Below are 20,464 nucleotides of genomic sequence, written 5' to 3' on the forward strand. Positions count from 1 at the left end.
TTGCCCAAAAGAAAAAAAAAACCTTTGTTTGGCACCGTTCCGTCGGCGGTGGCGGAAATTTTCCTGTACGGCAAACGGCATATTGATGAGATGAGATTTTCCCCGGGACGAGCCGGTTGTGCGCATCTTTGTGAGCATTTATTTATCATTGGTTCGGACGCGGGAATACTCTGCTGCTTCCGGATTGCGTTGGCGAACGCTTTCGGGGTTGTTGATGATGCGTCGGAAACAAACATCCCTTCCCACCAGCCGCCACCATCCCCGTCGCGTGAAGCTCTTTGTCTACTTTGTTATGCTGGTAGCTCGTAACGCCGGCCAACATCGGGGCTACGTCTGTCTTTTCCAGGAATTATCGGAATATTTGATGGAGCTAGCACCGCACCGACGCCGCAGAAGGCTTGTGAGCCGGCGTTGGCTGCTGCTTGGGCTGCTCGAATCTTTCAACCTGCCTTCTTCTGCAAAATCATTTTCAGGTCTCGAATTGGGCAGAATAGATTGGCCTGCTAGAGTGATGAATATTTTTGCAAGAAAAGGTAAAGCAGCTAGTAAGATGAGCAGCCAAACGATGATGGAGCATAAAATTGCTCCTTCCGTTTTGGCGTGTCCGCACGCACGGAAGGTAAAGCGTAGGTCGGCGACGAAAGCACACGAACGAGCGAAGCAATCGAGCCGGAGATGCCCATCTTCCGTCTGCTGGTAGAGCTCCGGGGCCGAGCCGGACCGACCCATGCCCATTTCGGATTGATTTATTTCCGGCCGGTCTGACGGCCGGTGTCTTGACTTTTACTGCTTTTCCTCCGCTGGGTACGAGCCCGGAGGGCCCAGCCAGTGTTCGATTTGCCGCATGCGGTTTTCGGTCGATTGTTTGCTGTGTTGTGTGTTTTTTTGCCTTCCCATCTTGCTTTTGTTTTCTTCCTGATGAAGCCATTCTGGTGAAGCTTTTGAAATCGAACAGCGGACGGTGCGATTGTGTGTGTGTGTGCGCGCTGGAAGAGCCGCAAAAAAAGGATGGAGCAGCGGCAGCGACATGGATATTGTTGATTGATAAGGATAAACCTCTGGGGAGCATCATTGACTGCGGTTTGCGCTTGGAAGACTACCCTCCCCAACGCGCAAACAGTCGTCAGGGGGTGGCGAGACGAACTGAATTAATCACACGCAGGAAGGTGGAAAACTAATTAAATTATGGTTGCAAATCAATCTGCGCGGCATATCATTAGTGTTTTATTGTTATTATTATTATTATTGGTGCTGATGTTGTTATAATTTCGCAGCAGACGATGAGCGCCGACGATGTAAAGCTTCGCCGTACAATAATGGGAACGATTTAGAATTGAAATTAGTTCAGTCTTATTTATGCAGTCGCTGTGCTTCCCATTGGTATTCATTGGTCGTTGGAATGAATTTATTTCTCAAAGCAAACAAGCTGCATGGGGGAAATGATTGTAAAATAGTAAATATCGATTACGCTTGGCGCTACGATTTGCAGCAAACTTTGCATCCACATTTGCCCAGCTTGTGCATTGCACTGTCCTACCAGTGGACAGTGGTTTAACGCTTGTTAAGGGGGTTGCTTTTCCACCACACAAAGAATGCACCGAACGTCTGCGGTAATAAATGTGACTACTTTCGGCACTAAGCCATATTACTTTCCTTTCGCCGATAAAACGATGCTTTTTTTATGATGACTTCACTTTGCGAGCGTTCGCTGCGCTGCGCCTGCAAAACTTCATAAACACAATTACGAAGCAATTTGGCATCGATCCACTCGCCGGAACGGTCCCATTTTGGAAGGGATGCGATTTTTTTTTACGATCTGCCCCGCACGTCCGTGGATGTGCAAGTAACCGTGCCAAAATACGTGCGCTCCTGTAAATGTCTGCAGCCGAAAAGTGTAATTTCTTGCGCCCGGCGCTCTTTGGGGGGAGAGTTGATCGTAATAAACGATGACCCGGTGACTCCCCGGGTGGGAATGGATGTTTTTCATGCTGCGACTTGACAGCGGTTCATAGGTTGTCCAATATGTCGTGAATGCAGCCGTGGGCAGGAGTGTGGCCCTTGGGTGTGGGTTGTTGATGCCGGCGACAAAATTGTACGTTACTTGGTGGTGTGTACTTCGGCGAAGGCAATGAATAACTTGTGTGCATGTAATAATTCAAATGCGTTCGGCAGCAATTGTGATTGACACGTGTCGCGTGTATACGAAAGAAGTGTTTGGCAAAACTATATGTACTTTTTAATCGCTTGTAAGCGCCTAAGCGTTGTTCAGATACTGTTAAAATGATTTTGAAATAATGTTTGCATACTTTCAGGTGACTCAAGCTCAAATTGGGATTCAACAAAGTTGAGCCTAATGCCTAAAGGTAGGCAAAGTTATGGCATCAATAAAATCATCAATCCATTGGTAGTACATCCATTGGTTTTGCATATCTGCAGGGGTTATCAATTCAAAAAATCATTTAATATATATTTTTCTCTTTTAATGAAAGCATGAACAACTACATTTTTGACTATAAATTATTAGTGTAATGCGTTTGTAAAGTGTTAACCGTTTTAAAACGAGGCCCTCGTGTACTTTCGTGCTTATCTAAACCTTTCCGGAGTATTAATTCATTAGCAAGCAGCAGCGTGATGCCGTTTCCATTTCGTTTTCACTTTGTCCACCGTTCAGCGCCATTTCGAACGCGGCACACAATCAGCGAGCGTAGATACATTTAGAATACTACAGTGCGACCAGAAGTGTCAGCGCGTTGGTGCCTTTGTGCCCTCAAAGGATGAGCCATTCTTCGTTTCTCGTTCCCGCTTGACCCACCATCGCATTTGCGCTTTGTGTACAGGAAAAGCTAAAAGTAAGCAGAAAGCACTGTGTTAGCGTGGAAGCTCTCTCCCAACCACTCTCTCTCTCCCTCTCCCTCTCCTTCTCTCTTTTTCTCCAATTCATTCCTCGCTTTATTGCAGCGCTATGTGCCAGTGTGCTTCACTAAAGCGCATAAACTAATGGCCGCCGTGAGTCGTTCATTTTATTGCCTTTCGTCCGGTGCGCTATGGTACTTTTGTGGCTAGCTTAGACTCTGCTCTGCCGGAAGGGTCAGCGGGCAGGGGCAGGGGCGGCAGCGAACGCTTTTATGGCATGATGGCTTCTCCGCATGCTCATCCATCCCATCCACGCGCAGTCCCGCAGGACAATTTGTGCTAAAAATGTTGCCCCACCGGGAACGATACCGGTCGGAGGTGCTGGAACTTAGCCAAACATAGACAATAATTGCCGACCGAAAAATGTGGGCCCGCCTCGCCCGTGCCCCGTAGGCCCGCACTACCGCGCCACAAACTTTCGCGCGATTATGATTGCGTTGCTCACCTGAGGCACATTCACCGTCGTACTGTCGTACCGTCGCGGTGGCGAGATGGAAACGGGCGGAAAGCATTAAGAGCCGACGCTTCGCGCACCACGACAGGACCGGACTCAATAACCATTTTCCATAAATATCATTCCAGCGAGCTTGGGTGCGGCCCAGATTATAATGTTGAAGCGAAGCAGTGGGCAGGGTAGGGATGCGCTTGCGAAACAGAGGACACCGGAAATTGCTCTCGTAGTGGTGGGATGGCTCTCGTTGACGGGTGGTCGCGATTCTCTGCATCAAAAACTTTCCAATTGATTCACCTCAACCCGGCTCGGGAAGATGGGGGCTGTCCCTTTGGGAGACCGTCACTCCCGCCTGCAAAACAGGCGTAGGAAGCGATATCGACTACTTTTGTGCCGAAATTTATCGCTTCCGCCTCCTTGGCCGCCGCTAGGTTGACTTCGTTCCGCTAGCGAGTAATTCTATTATGTTTCGTTTGAAGCGAGGCACCTTTCCTCGGGGTTATGATTTTGCCTGCCGCTCCAGCGAGTCGCGAGTGGCTACTGTAGCAGCATTCTCGCTCGGATAGATCGATAGAATCTTGCGGCTGCCGAGAGTGGAGGCAATTCTTGTAATGTTCTTTCTACTTTCAGCCCAGAAACGATCCGGGCCCGTCCTGCTCAACCGTGGCTTGCCGGGTGAGGGTTTATATTTTCTCTCAAGCATTCTACCGGGGCGGTACCATTTCCTACCCACCCGTCACGCTTTGATCGCTTTATTGAATTTCAATAATTTTCCGTCCTTTCGGATGCATGAACGACCCACAGACCGGCGATAGCGATACAGAGAGGGGGGGGGGGGGGGGGGTGACATAGCGGTGCGTGCGTGGGCCGGAGGCGGTGGGAGTGCAAAATGAGATGGACGGTTACAAGACATTTTTATCAATCATAATTGATTGCCCGACCCCCAGACTGCGATCCAGCGTTTCCGAGGGCAGGGGGGAACGGTTGGGGCAGAGCGCGAGCGTGTAATCGCGATACCATCAGATACAGACCGGGCATTATGATGATGGAGATTTAATTCAGATTTGTTATGCTTTATTCGATCGGTGGATGGCGAAGGGAGCTGAGCTTGAAGGACGCGCAGAAAAGATAACGCTTCAGCTATGAGCGATTTTAGATGAGGATACGAAGTGATGCACTTTATTCAGGCTTGAGTTGACTTGTGGAACAGATCGTTCCGTTTAACTTCCTTTTATAATAAATTTATATTGTTTGAATACAAAGTATTTTAAAAGGTAATCAGTGTTAAGTAGAAAATGTGTTGTGTTTTACGTGTATTGAGAAGCATACCGGGCTGCTTTAAAAACGCCTAAATGTATACTTTGATAGCACAAAACGTGACACAATTTGAATAGGGCAAATTCCAAACACCAGAGTGACCTCCTCGTTCAGCATAGTAAAGCTTTGCCATGCATTAAACTAAAATAAATACATTCTTGCCGGCAAACTTAAACGAATTGATACGTCTCTCGCTCAATGGGATGGTAAATTATTGGAATTTTCAAAACCTAATACTACCCTCGCAACATTGTGCGCCTGTCACTTACCTTTGGTGTGTTGTTTTCTCTCTTTCTTTTTGTTCCTCGCTTGTGCAGCAGCAACTTTCTACACCGTACAACGAACGGTCTCGCAAGCTCAGCGTGTAATTGATTCTGCCGATTTGCTGGCGTTAATTAACATGTCTGAAATGAGCCAGGTAAGGGGTAAAAGAAAGCGTTAGTCCGATCGGTAAGCACACTGACGACACGGAGCCGCCCGGTCGAGCAACAAAGAAAGTGTCTTGAAAGCGTGAGCAGTGCTGGGATGGGAGTTTATGCAGTGAAATTGAGTGCCACCCGACACCGGAACGAATGCAAGCCAACGCGGCGGAACGGGGTTTGCTGGTGCCCGCTCTCGGGGATTACTGCATCCGGAAGAGTAATGTTTTAATTCTCTCCATTCCAGCGTGAGCCCATTCATTATCTCCCTCCAGCGACGCACCGGCCGGGCGTTGCCATGGGCGAGGGCGTTCGCACACGCGGAGACGGGCGGAGGACGGGCGAGAGGATGTCTTTTCTTGCGACGACTTTGTCGATCTCGGGGCTTAACGATGCATGGCTCACTCGCACCATTGGAACGCACGTGTCTGCACACAAGGCAAGTTGATGTGCAGATTTTGACTCATTGTCTTAGACGGCGATGATGGCGACGGCGGTGCTGGGGACTATCAGTACCGAGCACACAAACACACACACATATATACTCATACTCGTCGTTCCGTACATTAGAAACGGGAAAAGGCGTGTGCAATCGAGCGGCAAAGGGAAAGGCGGCGAACGGCCCAAATGCCGAAAAGCTCGTAGAATTCATCGACTTTTTTCTTTGTCTGAGAGCACACTCCGTTTTGGATTGCATGGTTTCACATACCACAGCAACGGCGGCAGCCAGCTTTTTGGGTACCGAGCGCAACCGAAAGAATGTGCCCACTTGAACAAAGCATAAATCCTCCGGACGTGTGCGGGAGCGCTGGTGAATATTGCACCGTACTTTCTTTGTTTCCTTTCAAGCGCAAAGAGTGTGGTACGTGAATGGTACGCTGCTGCATTGCGTGATTACTGGTTCTATGTGTCGTTTTTTTTTTGTGTCCGTGGCTCCATCCCGGATGGTTGTATGTTCTCACCCGATTCGCTAATCCGTTCCATTAGATTTAATTCTCATTTCGACGAAAGATACGTTTCAGCTCGTGGTACTCGTAATCCCGTCCATGGAGGGGAGCTTCATTCTGACGTAAAATTAAATGTGTGACAATCGCAAGGGTTTGACGGTGCGGGTAGGGAGAATATTGCATATCCTCGCAGCCGGTGGTATGTGTTTCAATGTATCATGCGCCTGAAAGTATGCACTTTTGAGGCATAAGCTCATTTTAATACCTTTGTAGTTACAACAGAACGGAACTAATTAAACACAAATTTCATAGGACATTTCTGGGCAAGCATTAAATCTGTTTATAGCAGATACATTACTGGAGTTGATGATGAAATTGTTTTCTATTCAGAAAAATACTGAAATTTACATAACGGAAATGAACGAAATCATTAGGCAGCTGAGCAAATAGCAAATAGATATCATCATAGAAATAGGTTGTAAATAATTAATATAGGAATGATTCAATCCATGTTTTGTAAATTCGAGTACCTCAAACAACAATAGACCGTTGGCAATGTGCGTCTCTTTTACGAGACCAACTCATAGTTTGCTGAATAGACGTTTTCAAACAAAAAACATGTACTAATCAGAAGAATCACGGCAAAAACCACTCATTGAGATCATTGAGTTTTCGTGATGTAGAATGGTCTCGCCATGAAACATTCTTGACAAAAACGGCTAAGGTCATCAGATTTGAACACAATACATTTCTTTTCATACCAAGCATTTTGTGCCGCAATGATGTGCACTTCAATTATCGAGAAGCATTACATTCCACCCTGTCCAATGACACTTCATACACATTATCGATGATGTGCGTGCAAGAATAATTAATGTTTCTACTAGAAGTATTGGCTGCATCGCTGTAGCTTGCTGAGAATTGAGTTGTTGTTGTTGTTGTTTTATTTTTTTACGAGGCTTTTTAGCATTCGCCTCTCGTAATTTAAAATTCAGAAATCGCTAATACTATTTGAGATACAAAAAAAAGAATAAATTAAAAGTTCAAGAAAAAGAAGAAAAAATTACAAGAGTTATTATGGTACTGGTGAAAGTTGAAAATGTTTGTTAATTCTAGTGCTTTTTTCATTTCAATTATGTTTTTATAAATATTTTTATCCATATTTGCTATACTTGTTTGTAGAGATTGGTTTCCTTTAAAAAATTCAAAAGTTTTTCAATTTCCTTGTAATTGTTGGAAAGTACAATATCCAAATGATCTCCAAGTCTGTGTTTCTGCCTTTCTGCGGAATATCCAAAACAATTAATTAAAATGTGTTCCACCGTTGTATCACACCCACAAAATGGGCAGATTAACGGTGATTCCTTTTTTAGTTTGTATGTATGTGTAAGTCGGGTGTGTCCAATTCTCAACCTTGTTACCACTCTTTGATCACTGTGATCTAGTGGATCGTTCCAAGGTGCCGTGGTTTGTTTTATTTTTTTAAGGTTGGTAATGGGTGATTTGTTCCAAATGTTTTGCCAGCTCTGATTTATTACCCCTTTCCACCACAAGGATGCATCGCTTCTAGAGATAGTTCCATCTACATGATCTTTGATCATCCTACCTTCATTCGCAAGACGGTCAGCTACTTCGTTTCCTGCGATTCCTTTATGCCCTGGTATCCAACAGAATTCGATTGACCTGTCTTTTGATAGTGATTCGATAGTTTGTATGTAGGGGTTTCGTAAGGATCCTTTCTCTATGAGAATTGAGTGCTTTTTATTGTTCTCCATTCTGTCCGAAACTTCTTGTTTTCTATTTGCATCGACAAAAAAACACTGTTCCAAATCGCTTCGCTGTCACATTTTTCACCAAAACCAACAGCAACATCTGGAAACCAATTCGCTAAACCACAACAACCACGATACGCTATGGTTTGTCTGAGGGGGGAAGACAACGAAACAAAAAGAAAAAAAAATGATTCAACATAAGCTGTGAGTGCGATAACGACATCGGCACCCATTTCCTATTCTTCCTATAGGGCCCTCACGCTGGCAAAACATTGGCAATCTTGTTCCAGCTGCTTGTCGGAACAACTGGTAACGACAACCGACAAAAACCCGACGCGCCTTCCCACCCTCCCGAAAAAAACAGCAATCAACTCTCATTACTCGGGATAATGCTATCAGACACTTTTCGCACGAGTGTTTCGTTGCGGTGCGGTGCCGGGATGCGTTCGGAGGATGCTCGAGGGATGCTATAGAGGGAGCTTTTCTAAAAATTCCTACCCCATCCGGACCATTCGCAAAAGCTCGGGCAATTTAACCGTTTAAAAGTCATTTTTCCTCCCGCTCAAAACCACTCGTCGTCTCGTATCAAAGCGTATTCGGTGAAGCTGGGAGGAAGCGCTTCCTTGCAAGACACAGTGGGCCGCCTAACCCGGTCCACCGAACCGTTTCCAAATCGCTCCATTTCCCAATTAGGTTTTCCCCACGTTTGGCATGGGCATCGAGCGAGGAAAGCGAGCGGAGCGGCAGTTTGGTACGAGGCATCGTTTAGTCTGCCCTCTGCCAAATAAAACCACATCCCACCCGTTTGGGCGTTCGGCTTCTAATATCAATATTTTAAATAATAATCAGAACTTATTTGAAAACCCCTTAGCAAACGATAACGTCTTCCTTACGGCTGGAGAAAGACTTTCCAGCTCGGAATAGAAAACGCGCTGCCCCCGTAAAGGCTCGATGGAGTGTGTTTATTTTGTGCCTGGCGGGAGGGCGGCGAAGAAGTGCCTTCTAACTTTATTCGCCCGGGTTTCTAGCAGACAACCCTAAGCGCCTCCGTTTGCCAATGATTGGTGAGGAATAAATTTCCCCAAAATTCTAGCCCGATTCGCGCCACTAAGCGGTGCAGATTGCGGGGGCGAACGGCGATGCGCGGGACGACAGGACACGAACGAACGGGTCACAACCGGTGTCATAACCGAGGCGAGAACATTAATGAAGATGATACCATAACCGTTCATCGTGGCAACTTGTTTCGCGGCACCCGCGTCTCCTCAAAGCACCCGTTTGGTGCTGAAGAGGGCGAAAGCGAAAGAGAGATAGCGGAAGTAGCGGAGGAAAAAAAGAAGGTCAAATGGAAAATAATCACTTGAAGGTGAAGTGTTTTTAGTACCGACAAACCCTCCTCCGGGACGGGTTTTATCTGCCTGCCCGGTTTGGTTCGGAAGTTGCGTTGCGACGGGAGCAAAAAATTGCCCTGCTCATGCCGGTGTTTGCGGAGGGGGCAGACAAAAGGTCGCTTTGTGTACGAAAACTTTGGAAAGGACCGAAAATATGTCTATGATGATATTCTTCACCGGGGTTCTTCCTGCCGGCCGAGGATCATTCTGACCGAGTGTTATGGTTATCCTTTGCTGGCGGGCTTCTCTTTTTTTGTTGTATCTCGGTATGGTGAAGATTGAGCGAAAAGGGTTTCAAACGGTACAGTGTATGAGGCGGCAGAGAGAAAGCAGGTGAATAAGTAAAACGGCAATGTCCAAGTTAGAAGATGTTCCAATTTGTTTAAGGATTTTTTTTTCGTTTTTCGTCTCTTCTGTATGTTGTACTGCTTCTCCAAATATCAAACATTTTTTGCACGTTTGGGAAAGAGTTCAGTGGCTTATGAAGTAAACTTTTTCGTTTATGGAGGTTTTTTAAGGTTAAAAATTCTTTCTTCGAACGGCAATCATTGAAGAAAGAAGCAGAACTGCAAAAAGTACAAACGAAAGTGTAGAAACTGGACCCTGAAAAATTAAAAACGAAAAGAGTGCAGAAAATAGCATAACGATCTTAGTTACACAAAGTGCAGCAACCTTTAAGGACGAAAAAGAATATTATAGTTTTATTTTTGTACTGAATAATATTTCAGGAAGCTTACGACAAGTTATCCTAAAAGTGTGCATTACGAATTTTTCCTTCACACTGGCGTTTTTTTCATTTCAACACACAAATCGAGAAGAATTTTCGCCCATTGTTTGCAAATTCAATTTAAAGCTGTTAAACTAAATCATTTTTATGATGCCATCCAGCGCACATGGAGCTCTCAATGGGCAAAAATTCAAACCCGTGTCTATTTCACACGAAATGCCAAAGAGAAGAATGCACCGGCACACGAGCGTCCAAATCTCCAATGGGCGAAGGCGAAGAAAGACAGCCGCCCCCCCTAACCCCCCCCCCCCCCCCCCCCCCAAACGCTTGACGTGGACGAATGCGAACGGAAACGGAAACCGCCCGAGAAAATTATCGTCAACGCGAGTGGTGTTAAGTGTCAGTTTCATTTATCGTACTCGTCGTCGTCATCGGTGCCGCCGCCGCCACCACCACTTGTCTACAGTCTCGTATCGCATTGCACGGGTGCCTGTCTGGTGCCGGGATCCTTTGTTCTGTAATATATATTTATTTTTATTTTCCACCCGTCATCCCTACCCCGCCCTGACCCTGTTCCTGCATTGCGGGTGGGTTTCTTGCTTTTATTTCAGTGCTTTTTTCAAACCACTCCTTTATCTCCTACTCTGCTGCGACCATTCCGCTCCGCTCACTGATTAAGGTCGCTCACGCAACGGTGCCTCGTGAAGGACGGCTGCAGGCATGAAGCCACTTACGCCTCCAGAGTGCCATCGCTGCGTTCAAATTGCATGAGAACGGTACCGCTTTTTTTTGTGTTATCGTTGTTTTCGTTGTTGCTTTCAGTCCATTTCTTCGCTTCTCATTCATTTCTTTGCGTGCCTTTCGCCGTTTTCGAATTTTTCCACCATTTTCTCATTGTCGTTGTCATGTTTGGTAGGAAATTGCCTCGTATTATCTGTTTAAGCACCGCTCCCGTTTCCGGTTTTTTCCCGCGTAAGCGGAACCGAATGCCCGGAGAGTGAAAAACAACAAGCCCTTGAAAACAATTCGCTTCGGATCGCGGTGAAAGCTTCACCATGGCGCGGGTTAATCCGGGCTTTACGGGTGGAAAAAAGGGAGGACGAAAAAATGGGAAAAAGTTCTCGAAAACAGATGCCGTTTACATGCTTGCCTGAGTTTTGCAGGGTCCACGAAGCAGCTTGAAGCCTTTGAGGGTGCTGGTACGTGCGATAGGGTTATTGAAAGGTTTCCAAAACTGAATGTATAATAGTTTATAACGTAAGGCAACTCGTAGTGGAAACCTACTCTGGTTTATTTAATTCATCGGAGCATTTTTCTTCATAATACTTTGAAAGAATTTAAATTGAAAGGAGTAATTAACTGGCCTATGTTTACAAATTGCATACATTTTGGCGTTTAGGTCTTTGTTTGCCTGTGTAATTCTTAGTATGATAATGATTTAGGTATGCATTATGCAACACAATGTATTTATTCCTAAAAAAGAGTGAACTCGTTTCATTTTTCCTGATGGAACTTTTTTATCGTTTTATTATTCAACTACTCAAATGTACTTCATCAAAACCTAACAACTATCTAATGAATTTAATTAATGGCGCTATGGTCATGTCAACCCAACGTCATTTTACTTAATAACTGATTATCACTTTCAAGCGAAATATCTCACAGCTTTGGAACCATTGTTGAGCACATTGTAGATAATTTTTACCAACCACCGAGAGCAAGTGGTGCTGATATCTTATCCGAACTATTCGCAGTAAAAGCACGACCGCCTTCGTCCGTATCGTTCAATTTGATTAACATACCACTCCAAACGCGGGCGTGTGCATACTTAAACGCCAACCGTGCCACAGTGTTTTCACTTCAAATAAGCGTTGCGGTTCAGCTGGAACGACAACCGACACCGTCGTGGTGGGCAATATCGCGAAAGGTACTTGTGGGTTCCTTTTCTTAGCCCAATTGTGTCCTAAACATGGAACTCTGCTCAGCGATGGGTTGCCAAGGCGTAGGGCTGCACAGGGAAAGCAATTTGGGATTAAAGTCAAACGATCCTTCTTTGTGCAATGATGCGCACCGCGGTACGTTACGATTGTCCCGTGCTACGCCACCACTGACACAGCACTGCTCATTCCTAATCATTTTGACTTAGAACGTTTGCTGGTGCGCCGGTTGACGGTTGACGGTTTTCCGCGGCCAGCTTTGAAGCGATTCGCAGGCACAACAGATTATAGCAAATCTGAGAAAATGCTTTGTTGCGCCGGGGGAAACTTAGTCTTTCATGTGAATTTGTGTGTGTATGTGCGTGTGTATGTGTGTGTGAGTTTGTGTGCTCCGTTTTGGTGAAGTGAGACTGTCACGAGGACACACCGTTCGCTAATCTTTGACAGTTTTGTTTCGTCCGATCGGGTAGAGTCGCTCTAAACTAAAGCAGAACAACTTTTTAAAAACTTTGCAAGTGTGCTTTTGAAGTTTATCCGGGTGGGAGCTAGATCTCTCTGGGTGCCGAGCTGTGTGCACGAAAAAAAAGTCAACAGACAAAAGGAGATAATACGCTGCACGAAGCTGTTGAAGTTGAATGTGAACTCTTGAAGCACACTTAAAATCATTCGTGACATGTGTGCTCGATAAGCGAGTAAAAGATTTCCCAATTGCAGTGTTTCATGCTGCTCTCCGGCGCAATTCGCCTCACGATGCAGTTTATCGGAAACAAAGAAGCTCTCGTCCTGTTAGTGAGAGGAGCGTTAATCTGGTTCGGGGAATAGTTTAAATTGTTCTTGCTTCCACACTGCACTTTTGAGCATATCGTCAGTGCAAATGTTCCCTTTTCCCATGCGGTGCAAGCTAATCGTTTTCTGGGAATTTTGCTCTACACCACTATGCGTATTGTAATAATGGAACGTACTTTGAATGGCGCAGAGTCACAGGGTTTTTTAAATAATACGTAGCGTATGGCTTTACAAATTGCTTACACTGTACCGATAGAAAAGTACACGTTGGGAAGGAAGTATCCCATTCTTCACTGCAAGTGGTTTAATCTCTTTGAGACAGAAAGAGTTGGCTAGGCAATTTAAGCTCTGCTAGGATTAAGAAAAAAATCCTTCAGATTGTTCAATTCCAAGGGTTAAATATTCCCCACGCATGCATCCGAAGTGAAGCTTAACGAAATTAAATAACTCCATTGGTCTTCTTGAAATCCAATAGCATTGGCTTACAAATTTCAAATGCAATAGGACTTTGCCTTACACGCTCCTGCAAAAGTAAAGCTGCAGTGCAGTGCATTCCATCCAGCCTTTAGCAGCACGAAAGCAGCAAAAGCTCCAGTGTTTGTAATCAATGAATTAATTTAGAGATAACCTTTCGCTGCAGTCCAAACAATCCTCTTTCTACACAAACACACTCACACACACAGGCCGGGAAGTGATGCTGCTTAAGACATTATTTAAACATTGTACCGCATGTTCTTGTGCCGTGCCATGCAGGGATCGGTTTCGGCTCGATGGTTCCGGAAATCCTCTCCGAGTTTGCCTTTACAAAGCACTCCGACATCCGACCGACACGACCGGTACTGCATACGGGAAATCGGGAGCCCCTAAGCCGGTGTACCATCGTTTTGTTCGATTATGCAGATTGACGCAGAAAAGTGCATCCGTGCTTCCGTGGCCGCTCGTGCGAGGTGAAGCATTTTGTGAAAGGTAGCAGTGCTGGTTGCTATTTTTACGCCCAACTGCACACACTGCTCGTCGACTTCCGGAACGATCGGCGTCGTCATCGTCGTCGTTTGTGTTGGCGTACCCGGAGCCCGTGCAGCTTGCGGGTGCAGGCTGAACTATGGCCTTGCCGCCGGTGAGCACTGCAATAAACATCCCGATAAGTGTGGCTGGACGGCAAGTTGTGTGCCGTACGGGATGTGTGGTTTAGGGCCGGTGGGTTGGCCCCTAAGCTGCTCCGGCCCCTTGTACCAATAAACCAGCTTCCTGCAGCTCCCGGCGGCTGTGTGGCAACCCCGTGTCAGTTTTGAAACCGTTTTTGCCCATGAATGCCCCCGCAAGCAGCGGGATTCACTCAGATGCATTGCAGGCGCACAAACGCGCGTGCAGTATCAACGGGTATCAAACATTGCGCCCGTGTTGGATATGGCAGTTACGTTGCGAGAATAATAATAATCATAACAATAATGCAGATGATGATGATGATGATGCCCGTTGCTGTGAATTCATTGCACAAAGAGCCAATTGAACACCCGCACGGGGAGAAAAAGGAGGGAGTTTGAGAAGCGAAAAGCCTCGAAGGTTTCTTCGGCAAATAGGCAAACGAGAGCTGAGCGCTAGGTTCAGAGCAAACACCACAAATAGTTGAAGCGCGTTCGGAGCGTGTGTTGTCTGTGCTGTTACAGGCACCCAGTTTGGCCCCTTCCAATGGCTAGTAACGCTTCTACGAGGTTTCGGGCCAACTGCAAGAATCCTACAGCAGCATCCGTTCAAGTGAAGCAGCTTTCTCTTAGGGCAAGCAAAACGAATCGGAGGATAGATTCTACAACCACACGGCGATTTGTATGGCGAAACCGACCTGAAACCGTGCATCGGTCGGCATGACTTTTAAGTGGCCCAGGATCCAGTGCCAAGTGGTAGCTGTTGTGTAGGAATTTATGACTTTGAAACGTCTGACGTACGGAATATGTAAGCTCACTTACCGAGAAGGAAAGAACCTTAGCTTTGCTGAAGATTATCGTGTGCATTAGTTTCGTACGGCCGCTTACTTACGAATCATCTTCACGTTTGCTATCGATATTGCGAATTTTGCTGACCCAAGATTATTGATCTGAGTCGAACGAGTACTTTTAGCATCCTTGTGATTATTGAAGTACTGTCGGCAGTGCGCATACTGCTGTCGCCTTCTTTGCTGCACCACAAATATTTGGTTTAGATATTTTTAAGTCTTGTATTGAAATCGCCTGAATGTATGCAACTTGCATTGAAATAGTCTTGTGTTAACACCGCTGACAGCTACACTGTACATTGGTTGGAATTAATTCAGATTCCGTTGAATGGAGTTCTGTTATTACTTCAATCGTAATTCCTTAATTCCTGAAATAATTCCTTCTGAAGTCTTGCTCATAGTTCCATGTTTTAAACATAAAACACTGCGACAATGCGGTTATTTATTATTTCGATTGATTGAAATGTAAATACACACGTACGTGCTCGAAGTGCATTAAAAAGTAACAATCAATGGTCACTCGTTCCAGCTTTCCACCTTCACTCAACGCCACCATCCGTGGTGTTTCTCCCTTGGTCTCAATCGAGATTTCAATATCCAAAGCTGTTAAAAAGTGTGAAAACCTTCCACGATCTGATCGGTCCGGAAAAATCGGATTTGCGCTCCAGTAAGCATACATCTTCGGAACGATAATGTTTTCCACCGTATGCACACACAACCTGGTTCGTTGCCTCTCCAACAGACACACACACACACACACACACACACTCATCGTGCGGCCGATCGTTATCGTGTACAAATATTTGATTGCATACTATCGGTTCCGGTTCGGTTGGCTGGGTTCGCCAAACGGGCGAAGGACGGATGGATGGATGACGATAACTGAGCCGGATGTGTGGTGCACTGCAGCATGGTGCGTGGGTACGGTGGGTAAAGGACATTTTTACGCTTACTTTTACGCTCCACAATTGCATGCCAATGTTCACCGTGTGCGGTGCTTGGCGTGCGTGCCAACGTGTAGCGTACACTGTGTGTGCCGTCAAGGTATTGGAGACTGCCGGGAAATACGAGTAGGTCGATCGGTAGCATCTGAAACGGAGGGGGGGGGGGGGGGGTGATTCCGAATAAAAGGGAACGAAGTTCAAATATTGAATCACTTATATCAAATCAAATAGCATTTACATTTCAATCATTTAATAACGCAGTGGAATATTAAATTTCACTCGCTCGCATTGTTCGGTGTTCGGCTGCACAACTCGAAACCAACTGCTGCGTGACGCCGGGCAAGCGAACTTGCCGAGCTGGCGTGGAAAATCGTGTTTTGAGTAGCAGGTCGATCGGTGAAAGTGTGTGAGTAGCCGCGCACCACGGTTAGTGATACGTCCGCTATGTGAAGAACGTATCAAACGCGATGACATTATAATTCTGGTCGCATGGGCGGAGAGTGAGGCTCTAAAAGTGTTTCTGTGTGTCGCCGAAATGCTCACCTGCTTACTCGTGAACTGACCTAGCAAATGGAAAATACCATTGAGTGTGGTTGCGCCTGTGCGATTGATCGCACATAAAATACAAAATAAAACGATAATGGCTTGTTGATAGGGTACTTCTTTTCATATCAAAATGGCCTTAAAGTATGCAACACACTTTGCTTGTTGCTTTAATCAGCCTAAATGTTTGCAACATGTTGAACAAAATAAGACTCTTTCCTATCGTATTTTAACGTTGCGGAGCATTCTGGACTGCACACAAATGTAACAGTTAATAGTTAACTGATTTAAAACAAAAAAAAAGAGAAAAGGGTTTTGAAAACATTAAACACACTTCAGAAAATCTTGCAGCATTTGACCAGTTTATATGATAGCTCTTCTATTGCATGCAAATCCCAATGGTATCGAAGCACTCAAGACAAACGAAAAAAAAAAAGTTACATCATCCAGGGAACCTTGGCTCAACTTTGTTGCCCCTCAATTTTCAGTCGTCAGCATCAGATCTCGTTTCTACCCTTTTCTAGACCAATCGTGCCATGAACTTGAACTGAACCGAAACCGATTAGCAATGGACGCGACCGGGCCGTGGAGGGAAAATGTAGGGCAACAGCAGGGCGGAAAAAACCTCCGATCTCATCCTCACAAGTCCAATAAAATTGTTCAAGTCATTCGGTCAACTGTAAACATCTCATTTCGTTCCACACACAAAAAAAACACCCGGATAGTGCCTTGCTATTCCCGCCTGTGGTATCTTTCTTTTCACAGCCACACGGACAGAACATGGATCCAGAATTCGAACAACGAATAACGAATCCTCCGGTGGGAGCGTACACGCCAGCAGCGTCGCCCATCGTGCCGTACCTTCCCGAAGCTGTTGAGACGGTTTCGCCCCCGAAACTCGGATTTGTCACGAAGGCGAAAGGATTTGTTCTTCCTCATCCCTCCATTTTCACCTCATCCCACGTTGTGTGATATAACCCAGGGAAAGGCACGGAAACCGGCACTGGGACCGGAAGCGAAGCTGTCCGATAAGCTTCTTCATAAAGTGGGAAGTTTTCCTGCTGGGTGCAGCAAGCGAAGGGGCCCGAAATTCCGTGTTCATCGAAAATGAAATTTTCAACCCAATCCCACCAGCACCGGCACCGGTTTTCTTTCCGGCACAATTTTTGCCCACCATCACAGTGCAACATTTTCCCCTGCTGTGGCCTGCGTGAGGGAGAAAGAGCTTTGGACTGTTCTAATGCGAAAGTCAATTCGTATTCCCTCTTCCCTCCGATCCTCAGCCGCTGCATTTATAAGGTACGGTTGCAGGTCAGTGCAGAAAAGTAGTGCTCAATTGTTGTTTACCGTTTTATTGTGTCCTGCTGTCGAGCCAGGAGGTTAAACATTGGGAAGAAGCCACAGAAAGCAAAAGAAGGGAAGAAATTAAAGCACTCCAACACAGACGGCGAGCAGCTGATCACGATCCGACGCTTCATTTCGGTGGCCGGATGGTTTAAGAGACCCAATGGCTTCACCCTTCAGCCCTCCGGTGCTAGACAATAGACGAGGAAATTCGATCAGCGATTCGGGACCGCTTTTTCGGGACATTTCAAACCTCACGGGAAAAATCAGCTTCACGTTCTTGGACGCGCGCCCTTCCGGTCTCTTTCCCTCTGCCGGCCGGAGATAATCTTCGCGCGACGGAGCGGCACGAACCAGGCAAAGGAAAAGATCATCCGTACACACACAAAAAAGCATAAACCCACCCACCGGGGGAATAAGGAATTGCTGGCTTGGTGGTACCGGTACTGGAGCTGGAAAAGATACACAAACAAGCGCTCAGGATCAGGAAGGTGATCGAGAAATGGAAGGGGTCCACATCCACAAGCGCGAGGGCCGGTTGTCGGAAAGTTTCGGCAAAGAATCTCAATCAACGAGGCAACCGCCGTGCCGGCCCTCGAATATGAGCCCCCGGGCCGGAACGGGTTTGATGAAAAAGGTTTTTTTTTGTTTCTGCTCCCATTCTGCGAGCTCGCAAGGAAAATGTTTTGTTTTCGTCGGGTCTGTTTTCTTGCGTCCTTCTTTTCTGGAGCGCCGCAAATATCGAGCGAAAGATACCTTTATTTGCATTTTTAGCCATCCCAGGTTTCTGTTGTCGGCTTTTAGCCGGCCGGCCGTACTAAAAGTATGTTTAGCATGTTGTTTTAGTCGCTGAGCGGGTGGGGTTTGTGCTTTTGCACTTCCAAATTTGTTTGCCTATCAGAAGTAGCGAAAATTGTTCGCTTAAGTTGAATGGGAATGTGCTGCAAGTTGATTTTGTTGTGTGAATACATCATCTCAGAATAGCATGAGCTTTATGTAGGAGTTTTGATGAAAAAATGATATTTCATATGCAAAGAGTCGACTTTAGAAACTGCTTGCAAAATTTACTTTTTTTTTGAAATTTTTAAAAACGTCTACAAACTTTTGTAGTCACAAAATAAAGCAAAAGATGTTTCTTTTCGCGCAAATTAACAACTTCGAAGTGGTACTTTGCATTGGAAAATCTAAATCTATAAATAAAATACCAAGAAAATTGTCAAATATCGATAGACAACTTACAACAATAAAGTTCTGCCTTAAGTATTGTGAACAAAGAACAAAAAAGATCAACCTGATTCCAAGCAAACCCCAGCGAACGAAAAAAAAAACACGAAACAGCACAAATGCTTTTCGCAAATTGTTTGCTCTTGTAGAAAATGCCCGTTCCCTTTGCGCACTTTTTCCACACGAATAACCTTTGATTTCCAGCGTTTCCTCCCAAGCATTACTTCCCCGGCTGAAGGCACCAAACAAAAACCTGTATCTAAAACTGAACGCATACTTTGGCAGCTCGCCCCCCCCCCCCCTCCCCTCCCCACTCTTCCACATCGTTTTCCACCCTCCCGTATCGGCAAATCCCATCAATCCGATCAGTTTTTCCTTTTTAATTCAACATGTTTTGCCATTTCGGAGACATGGTAGCGTTCATTTAAATCGTTTGCTTTCGTCTTAACATGCCCCTGCTGCCGCACAAAAACTCTGTCACACATGCATGTAAAGCATGTCCGCCCTCTCCAGCAACTGCCATCAAGACAACACGGTGGGGGGGATGAGGGCAAAAGGCCCCCGCACACGTTACGCTACTTGTTGCGCAGCAGGGAAAAAAGCTTCGAAAGCATCGAAGTTCGTTTGAAGTGATTTATTTGTTTCGACGTTCATTTCTTGTGACTTGTTTTATTGAATAGACTTGGGAGCGAAAGCGTAACTCACAGTCGCCAAAAAGTGTACAGAAACAACATTGAAAACACAAGCTCCACGCTCCGTCCGAAAACCGATTGATCGGTTCGACATGCATCGCAGGGCGGGTAAGGTGCGCAGAGGCAGATCGCAACGGCAGTTTAAAATCGAACCAAATTCACCACAACAGCAACAGCAGCAGAAGGAGCAGCCGGAGATTTTACTGACAAAATAACAAGTACAATCCCGAAGCAGCCAGAACATTTTCCACAACCCAAGTTCCGAGAACCGAGCAACAAAGGGAGCATGCCGGCGCTGCCTGCCTGCCCCAGTACGATTGTTCGAGCAGGGGGATGGCGGTTAGAGGGCGGTCGGTAAAGACAGTCTCCTTTAGTGTACCGTCTTCCGGTTTCGGCAGTCGGCACTGCTTGCCCGGTGTGCCCGGTCCGGGGCAGTGATTTCTCATTTCGATTACATTTCCGTTTGCCTTCATGCTCGGGATGTTTTTCCATTTGACTTAGCGTTCGGTTCGGAGGGTGAACGAGAAGGTTAGCAGTACGGGGGGGGGGGGGGGGGACCTCCCAAGCTGATGGTAGATGTTGCGAGAATATCCATCAACACAGGTATCGAGCAATGGATGGAGTCTGGTCGATGCTTGGTTTGCGGTAGCAGAGCGCATGCAGACCATTCCGTGTAAGGGAGAGAACGCAGAACCGGAGCCAGGCGCAGCGACAAGACGTCGTGCCAACGTACAACCGTACTTACTGTCGCCATTTTCTCGCCAATCGAAGTCGGAAATGCTTGGGTCGGAAGCACCGCACGAGCATGAGCCCGTTCGGAAGAGCTGCTGGCTTGTGCTGGGCGCAACGGACGGGACGGCATGATTGTTTTATTCAAATTGCTACGTGATTTATCTGCGATGTCGAAAATTGGAAAACCACAAAGTGTCGGGCTAGATGAGCAGCTCGTAACTGGCAGCAAATACGGTACTGGCAGCACTGCTAGCAAAGAGCCGGAAGGTTCATTGTCATGTAACCGGAACTGGTTTTTCTCCCCATTGTCATGCTTCCGCACGGTGCGACCGCAA

General features: G+C 46.2%; 1 protein-coding gene across 1 annotated transcript in view; it reads right to left on the reverse strand.

Annotated features, from left to right (window-relative positions):
- The window catches only part of LOC120949792 (connectin-like), an 86,906-nt gene that overhangs the window by 17,245 nt on the left and 49,197 nt on the right, over positions 1–20,464 (reverse strand). Inside the window, exon 3 of the mRNA XM_040367305.2 lies at positions 4,951–5,085. The gene's annotated coding sequence lies outside the window, so the exon portion shown is untranslated. The remainder of the gene's footprint in view (positions 1–4,950; positions 5,086–20,464) is intronic.

Source organism: Anopheles coluzzii, chromosome 2 (genome assembly GCF_943734685.1).
Source record: "Anopheles coluzzii chromosome 2, AcolN3, whole genome shotgun sequence".
NCBI lineage: Eukaryota > Metazoa > Arthropoda > Insecta > Diptera > Culicidae > Anopheles > Anopheles coluzzii.